Source organism: Streptopelia decaocto, assembly GCF_964273445.1.
Source record: "Streptopelia decaocto genome assembly, chromosome: 2".
Lineage (NCBI taxonomy): Eukaryota > Metazoa > Chordata > Aves > Columbiformes > Columbidae > Streptopelia > Streptopelia decaocto.
The window spans coordinates 50,792,322-50,800,317 of NC_138655.1; positions in this window are offsets into that span (position 1 = coordinate 50,792,322).

Sequence of the window (7,996 nt, forward strand, 5' to 3'; positions counted from 1 at the left end):
AGAAATCCTAGAAATCTAATGTGTTAAGGACCTCAATAAACCATCTAATCTAATCTAATCTGATTTAATCTAATTCTTTGGTGAAAGGCATCAAGTATATCTAGGCCACTAGCAAATATGTTTGTCAAATTATTCCTGAATGCCTTGAATGAAGAAGAGAGCAGCCCTGCAGAAAAGAACTTGGGGGTACTGATAGATGAAAGATTACACATGAGCTGGCAATGTGCGCTTGCAGCCCAGAAAGCCACCCCTATTCTGGGCAGCATCAAAAGCACCATAACCAGCAGGTCGAGGGAGGGGATTCTGCTCCTCTGCTCTGCTCGGGTGAGACCTCACCTGGAGTTCTGCATCCAGCTCTGGAGCCCTCATTACAGGAAAGACATGGACCTGTTGAAGAGGGGTCAGAGGAGGCTACAAAAATGATCAGAGGGCTGGAACAGCTCTGCTGTGAGGACAGGCTGAGAGAGTTGGGATTCTTCAGCCTGGAGAAGAGAAGGCTCTGGGGAGACATTCAAGGCCAGGCTGGACAGGGCTTTGAGCAACCTGATCTAGTTGAAGATGTCCCTGCTCATTGCAGGAGGGGTGAACTAAATGACCTTTGAAGGCCCCTTCCAACCTGAACTATTCTATGATTCTATGAAAAAGATCCCTCAGCGTTTCTCTGCCCCTTGGTCCCAAGACTCATTGTCTGTCCAGTTAGAAAGTCCTCTATATATCTAACTTAGCTAATCTTTTCTGAAAATCAAAATATTGTCTTCTTGACCTTCTTTCAGATCATCAATGGCATGCTTGTTCCACTGAACAGCAGTTCACAGCTTGCCCCGTACTCCAAGTGCGAATGCATCCTTCCTTCTCAGGAAATCAGCAAGCCCAGAAACAAGGCTTTGCAGTCACCTTACATCAACACAGCAACACTGTCCTAGTGCCACCAACTCCATGAAGAGCTTGTCAGCCAGGGCAGGCTTCAGCCATTGCAGAGGCACCCACAGGGACCAGGGAAGCATGCTGAACTCCATGGCTGCTTCTCACTCCTGCGGTAGCCTCAGGGTACCCATGTGCTCATTTTAATCAAACAGGTTGTTCAAGAGTTCTTGCAGATACCAAAAAAAGCTCAAAATTAGCTTGCTCTGGGGGAGCTGGAAGGGTAGGATAAGCAGGACTGGGCTTAGAGGGTCTCCAGCTGCAGCAGACACTGCTGAAACAGCAGCACAGGAACCCCTCAAAAGCATTCACCTCAGGGGGATGTTGCAACTTTCCTCAGGGAAACAGCTGGAAAATCCAATGAGACTGGCACATGCTGGAAATCCCAGCTCATCTTCCCACAGCTGTACAGATTATCTCCCTGCCAGGGCGATGTAGGGGCTGAGGCACCATGGAGGACCTTGTGAGGTCCATCAGGTAAGAGAATGATAGTCAGGGCCTGTCCCACTGCCCCAGCCAGGAGCAGGACACCTGGGAGGCACTGGGGCAGACCCAGTTCTGGGGCATCAGGCACCTCCACTGGGGATGGAGACAGGCTAAGTCTTCGAGAGGACATGGGCTGGCAGGTGTGTCCAGCTTGGTGGGCTCCATGGCCAGGCAGGGCAGGCTTGCAGGGAACTGGAGACCAGCCCTGCTGCAATGTCACTGGGGCTGGGGCTGATGGCCCTGGGGGGCTGACAGGCCTGGGGAGCTGACATGGGGCCTTGGGCTGTGGGGAAGGTGGGGAAACACCAGTGGGGTGGTCAGGGACAGGAAGGGCTGGTGGTGCCTCAGGGCCGTGGCATTGCTTGAATTGTCAAGCTTTCCCACCTCTCCATCCTTCTCAACTAGTCACAGTTCTGGCACTAAAAGTTTGTGTATACAAAAGTCTGACTCTAAGGCTCTTGAGATTAATCAGTTTGAAATGATCCTTTGGCATGAGTGCCATGACTAACGCAGTCTTTTTACCTTTGTTTTGTGAGCCAGAGAGCTCGATTTCCACAAGAGAGGGAACACACCTCCTTCCAAGGCAGAGTTATCCAACGTTGAAAAACATGAGGGACACTTGTTCAAAAGCTCTTTCTACAGGTCACAAGATATAGAAAACTGAAAAATCTTGGTAAAATATCTTTATAGCCATATTTTGTCTGAGGTGGGTCACATTTCAGGAGCATGCAAAATACTGGACAGCAGTTTGCAGCATATGTCCCAAGCACACCTGAAGGCATGACCCTTGTCTTTGTATCAACATTGCCAGTGCGCTACTCAGATGTTATCTCGCCCCGTATCTCTGCATGCAAAACTGTTGAAACTAGGGTGAAACGAGGAGTTCTTCAGGTAGTGAGGAATGAATCCCATCACATCTCTCTCTGTTGCCTGAGTGATTTTCAGGTTGTGTCAGATTTCTTTCAAGATTTTGCCAGGATCTTTGGGACAAGCCACGACAAAGAGACAACAAGTTTTATGTTCCTGAACATCTTCAGACTAAACCCAGGTGCTTATTTGTTTCTTTCACCGAAGCGAAGTTTGGTCGACTCTTAACTTACTTGGTTCAAGATTTGACTAAATGAGACTGAAAATGTCATGAAACTAAAAAAGCTAAAAAACATGGATCAGAACTGCCAAGAGCAGAGCTGTGGTTTCTCCTGTGCACTGGTGTGGGTATGATTCACAGTCCTTCATTCTCTTATAAACTGGGGGCTAAAGAAAGACACTCATGACTACAGGAATACAGTCCCCTGGGTAAAAACAGAGCTTCTCTCAAAATTTGATTTTAAAATTTCCAAAGTTGCAAATGAAGGTGAGATACAGTACACTGTCAGCTGACAATTGCTATTTTTTGCTCTTATCTCTGGCTTTGTTAGTTGAATTGAACTGGGAATTGTCTAAACTCCGAGCTTGTTGTTTACATTTACTTCAAAATAAATATCTTGCCTTTAGAGACTATTACATGCCTGCAAAGTCTATCTTTTCCTGATTTCACAAAAGTAATTTACCAGAATAAGATAATTTTTTTTTCCTGGAATGGCGGTGCTTAATAATTTTAGGCAAATGTGGGAAAGAACTGTTATGTGTCCTTCACTTTGTAAAGAACCATTAAGCTTTGAACCTATTAGCTTGTGTTTGGAGGTTTCATTTGTCGCTCTTTGTAGTTATATAATAAAATATTTATTGGAAAAGAAGGAGTAACTGTTAACTCCCTTTCAGCAGTAAACAAATGTCTCCTTCACCTTGTGAAAATGGAGGATGGATGGTTCTTTAACTAAAAAACAGTGGATAAACAGGTTTGCTGAACATATTTTATCTGAAAAATGGAACATCTGTTCTGCCTCTCAGATTTCCTCAAGGAATTCCTCTTTTAAGCTATCACAGTTTTACGTTCTGCCAAGGATTTTATTTGTCACTCTGACACGTTCAAAATTGCTAACCTGAGGTCCATTCAAACTCTACCAAAGTAACTACAGTAGCTGCAGGATTTTACACTTTGTTTTCTATCTCAAAGTTTGTAAGCATCTGTTTTCCCATAAGTATGTGCACAACTTACATAAGTAATTCTCTTGTGCCCTTTCTTGTCTGACACATACAGAATTCATTTGTTAATAGTGTCTGATTTCCTTTTAGAAATTTCTGGTTTATGATTCTTTACATCTTTTTTTATCTGTTGCTTCCATTCCAATATTAACTGATACTACTGTAGGCTTTCATTGTGCAATTAAGATAAAGCAGAAAAAGAAAAAGAAGAATGCTAACTGCTGACAGTTCAGATGCCTAAGAGAGCCGCGAAGGCTTTCAGCACATGCCCATGTCAAATTATTTCTCTAATAATATGTTATGATTTATCTTTTCTGATATACTGGGTTTTTTTGCGTGTAATTGAACACATCAGTTTTCAAGTACTTACTAAGAGACAGATTACCAAAGGGATCCAGCACCCAGCTGCAAAAACATAGTGATTTTTAAGACCTTAAAACCTCACCTTTGCAGTACTTTGGTACAGATTTTCAGATAAACCTGGCACCCAATTCCAAGTCCATGGAAATCTGGGTACCTCTTCTGACGGCCAAGTAGGCAATGGGTATTTCTGAGAGTCTATTCATATACGCTTTTCTTTGACGTCAGGTTCCTAAAATACAATGTATAGTCCTGAATGAAAGATAACTTACAATGCTAAACACGGTCAAAATAAGTCCTGGATTGCAGTAAATAATCTGTTCCCATACACGAGGATCACCTGAAGCTCTGACAGTCTAAGCCTGTATTACATATGACTGATGTCTGACACAGAAACTAATAACGTTAACCTTTCCTTAGCCATAGCAAATGTGTAAACTCCAACAGTCGCAACACTCCTGATCTTTAAAACACCTCTCTTTTCAGGTGTGGCTCCTTCTCAGTGTTACCATCAATCTCACTAGTTGCCTTTCTAACTTTCATTGTCCATCTTCATTGCAAATGTTTTTGGCTGGGGAGGAATGGGAATTGGAAATTGAGCTGGTGGGGGAGTGAAGAAATATCTCAACTAGAGATACTCCTGATCACTTTATGGAAGAATAACCCAGTAGCATGAGGTACATTTCTTTCTTTGCCTACAAAGAAAACTACTTCACTTGCTGCATCTGATGTCTAAGGACTTAGCTGTATTATTTTTAATTCATACACCTTGCCTAAACTTTCAATGCATGAAATATGAGTAGAAAATTCAGCATATTATTTTTTTTTTCTTTTTAATATTTTAGAACTTAAAAGCAGACTCAAAGTGTTCTGATTATGAGAACTGGAACCTCTTCATTTGTAAAGCACGTGGAGGAAAATATTGATAAACTCAATAGTCATATTAAGCACGGAACTTTGCAATTCTGCTTGCTTAGCTGTTTTCTCATCCCCTCTCTCAGTATCTTCTGTCAGTAATGAAATTAAGTGCAAATGGAAATGATATGTCTGATCTTTGAAGCAGTGTATAGAGAAAAATCTTCTTTTAAATGAGGATGTACTGCACTGTCAACAATTCCTCTTCTTCCATCATGTTTAAGGACAGCTGATTTCAAACTCCCCCAATCTGTAGTCTCTAAAGTCTAAACAATCATTTTCTCAAGAGTACAGGGAAATAGCAACTGGTATAATGACATTCATTGTTTTGATGGTATTGGTTAAATAGGTTTTCTGTAAGCATTCTTATTCATCAGAAATTTGTGAACTGAGAGCACCAGATATTTACAGATTCATTAAAGCTATTTGGTTTCATAATCTTTCTCACTGCTGAGTTTGATCTTTTATTTTGTTTATCACCTACCACCTGTGCTCTGGGTACAGCTACCCATGAAAAAGGCCGTTCAGCTTCCAAACCTAGTTTTATATGTCAATTACCACACTTTGTCTTGGCCAAAACACCATACACTGCAGATCCAAAATGAACCACGAGGAGCTGGATAAAAGCAATTTGGAACAGGATTTCAGTTGTGTGGAGTTCATCCACGTGTGCTTGCCCAGGCACCTCTAGAATCTCCAAAAATAAATTACCAATTTGTGGAATAATATCAAGATTTTATGACAGCATAAACACGACTATTGAGAAGGAATTGTTGATGCTGTCATTCATGCATCTGCAAATGTGTTTTCTTCCTAATTTTACTCATACCCAGCTGCATGTTCTCTCTAATTAATGAATTGCCCTTGGGTTACTAACCCAGACACATCTAATCTATCTCTGTCCAACATGACTAAACTCTGTCCTGCATTAAAGATGTAAAAGGCCACAAATTACTTTCTTGGTCTTTCCAACTAGAAAATCAGTGCTTACTGAATGGCATTCTCTGTATGTGGTATTCAGGGTGATTTCATCACCTCAGGGCTGAAGCTTTCAGTAGAAGTGAAGAAAAATATCTACTGCTAAAAAATTTCTCAATTCAGATTCTAGTTCAACAGAAGAGACATTCACGTCAGTTTAAGATTATAATGATGCCATGAATGCAATAAAATGTGTAAGTATGCAGTTTTTTCACCTTTAAAGCACTATATAAATATTAAATAATAGTTCCTGAGAACAGTTTCCAACTAAAGTTATGTGATTAAGATGAAGCTTCAACATATTGTTACAGAAAGGTATTTTTTCCAGACCCTATAATAAAAAAGTGTGTGTAATTAGCATATAAAGTGAAATATGGATAAGTACATGTCATCTTTAATACCAGCTGACCTCCACTGCAGTTATAAAAATAGGGAAATATGCAATTTTCATGTGAATTTTACTGTTCTTTTATTATATAACTTGATATTGTTTCATCCTTATGGCCACCGAGAGGATTTACGAGCTCATAGGTAAAAAAGTCACTTCATGCTTTTCTGTCTGCTATGAAATAAAACGTCAACAGTATTCGATAGGCTGAGGAATTGGAAATGATAGTGCCGAATGTGAATTCCCTGCAGGAGTGCAAGCAGCAGGAATGCTTGTTTATCAAAGTGGAAGGGAAAAAAATGTCCATACAATTTGACCTCTGTTTTAAGTGTGAACACCACAAGTGAAGTAGTTAGCACCACAGTAATAGTGTGGGTTAGCTAGCAGGCACAAATTTGGCCAGAGATGTTGGACATGCATTTAACAGAAAACATTCCCCGTGGTCTCTGTCTGGAATTTGCCAGTGAGACCAAGCCTTATTAAACCCCAAACCATAAAAAAAATAGAAGAGAGAGGAAAAAAAATCAGTTGTGTACTACAAAGTAGCGTGGTAAAAGAGGCAGAACAGCAGACCTGGACATGTGGAGCTGCTCTCCCACTTTGAGACCAATTTCCCTGTATAATCGCAAGGAAAGGAATCTCTTGTGCCAACAGTTTCTCATTCATGCCTGACTTCTCTGTTCAGACTGTGAAGCCTTTGGATGAGAGCCGCTTCAAACAGGTGCATACAGTGCCTGGCATAATGCACTGCCTGGACTAGCCGGTACATTGTGATTTGATCATAATAAGAATAAAAAATGTGAGGGAACATTGAGAAACTCTCTGTCAGTGTAATAAGCTAATATTGGAAGAACATTTCCTGTTCTTTCTTTGTTTTACAGTAGTGTTAGAAATGTGAATGAAACAAACCTATCACCTATTTGGAATGTTTAAAGGCTTTTTCTGGTTTCAGAAGTTTACTTTACAAGCATGCTTTGATCAAATCATGTGTGCAAGATAAAACTAGAACTTCTTAAAAATAGATTATAAGAGAATGGTACTTTGAGAATATGTCCTCTTTTTGTTTGTTTGTTTGTTTGTTATTGATTTTTTTTTTCTTTGCATTGGAAATAACTACAAAAATTGCCCATTTGGGAGAAACAGAAGTGATATTGCAGTACGTTTCTAATTTCTGGACTACCTTCCTACTCCTTTTGTAAAAGGTGCCTTGAAAGTCATAAACTTCACAGCTGGTGTGATGGTAGCCTTGTTTTGTTACCCTTCCTGATTGGCAATTCTGAACTGTTGTTACCACATGCCATACTCTATACTGGCTACCACTGTATATTTCCACTTTTCTACTTGCATTTGGATTTCTGAGGAATAACTACAGTGTAAAGAGTTTTGGACCTCAAGCAGTCACCCACATTTAGGACCATGTAATCAACCCCCCAGGAAGATAATACAGGAAAGCTTGATTGCTGCTGCCAATAGATTTTCTTTTTCAGGTCACTGCGCAGAGTGAGGCCTGGAAGGTGTGGATTTTCCATTTTGTTTCTTTTTCTTGTAATTATAGAGGCCAGCTTAGTCATGTCCTTATTTTAGATGCTTCCACATGATCCAGAAATAATGTTCTTCAGAAACAGAATGTTCCATATGGATCCTTTATATTCCTCAATGGTTAGGATGTTGCAGTCCTTGTACAGTTCTTCAGGGTTCGTATTGCACCAAAATGAGGTGGTTTTGCTTATTCTTTGAAGACAGTATTTTATGCCTGAAAAAAAAAAAAACCAACAAACAACAAAACAAACAAGCCACACACACACACAAAAAAAAAAACCAACCAAAAGCAAAGGCAATACCCAAACTGAATTTTGTATTCTA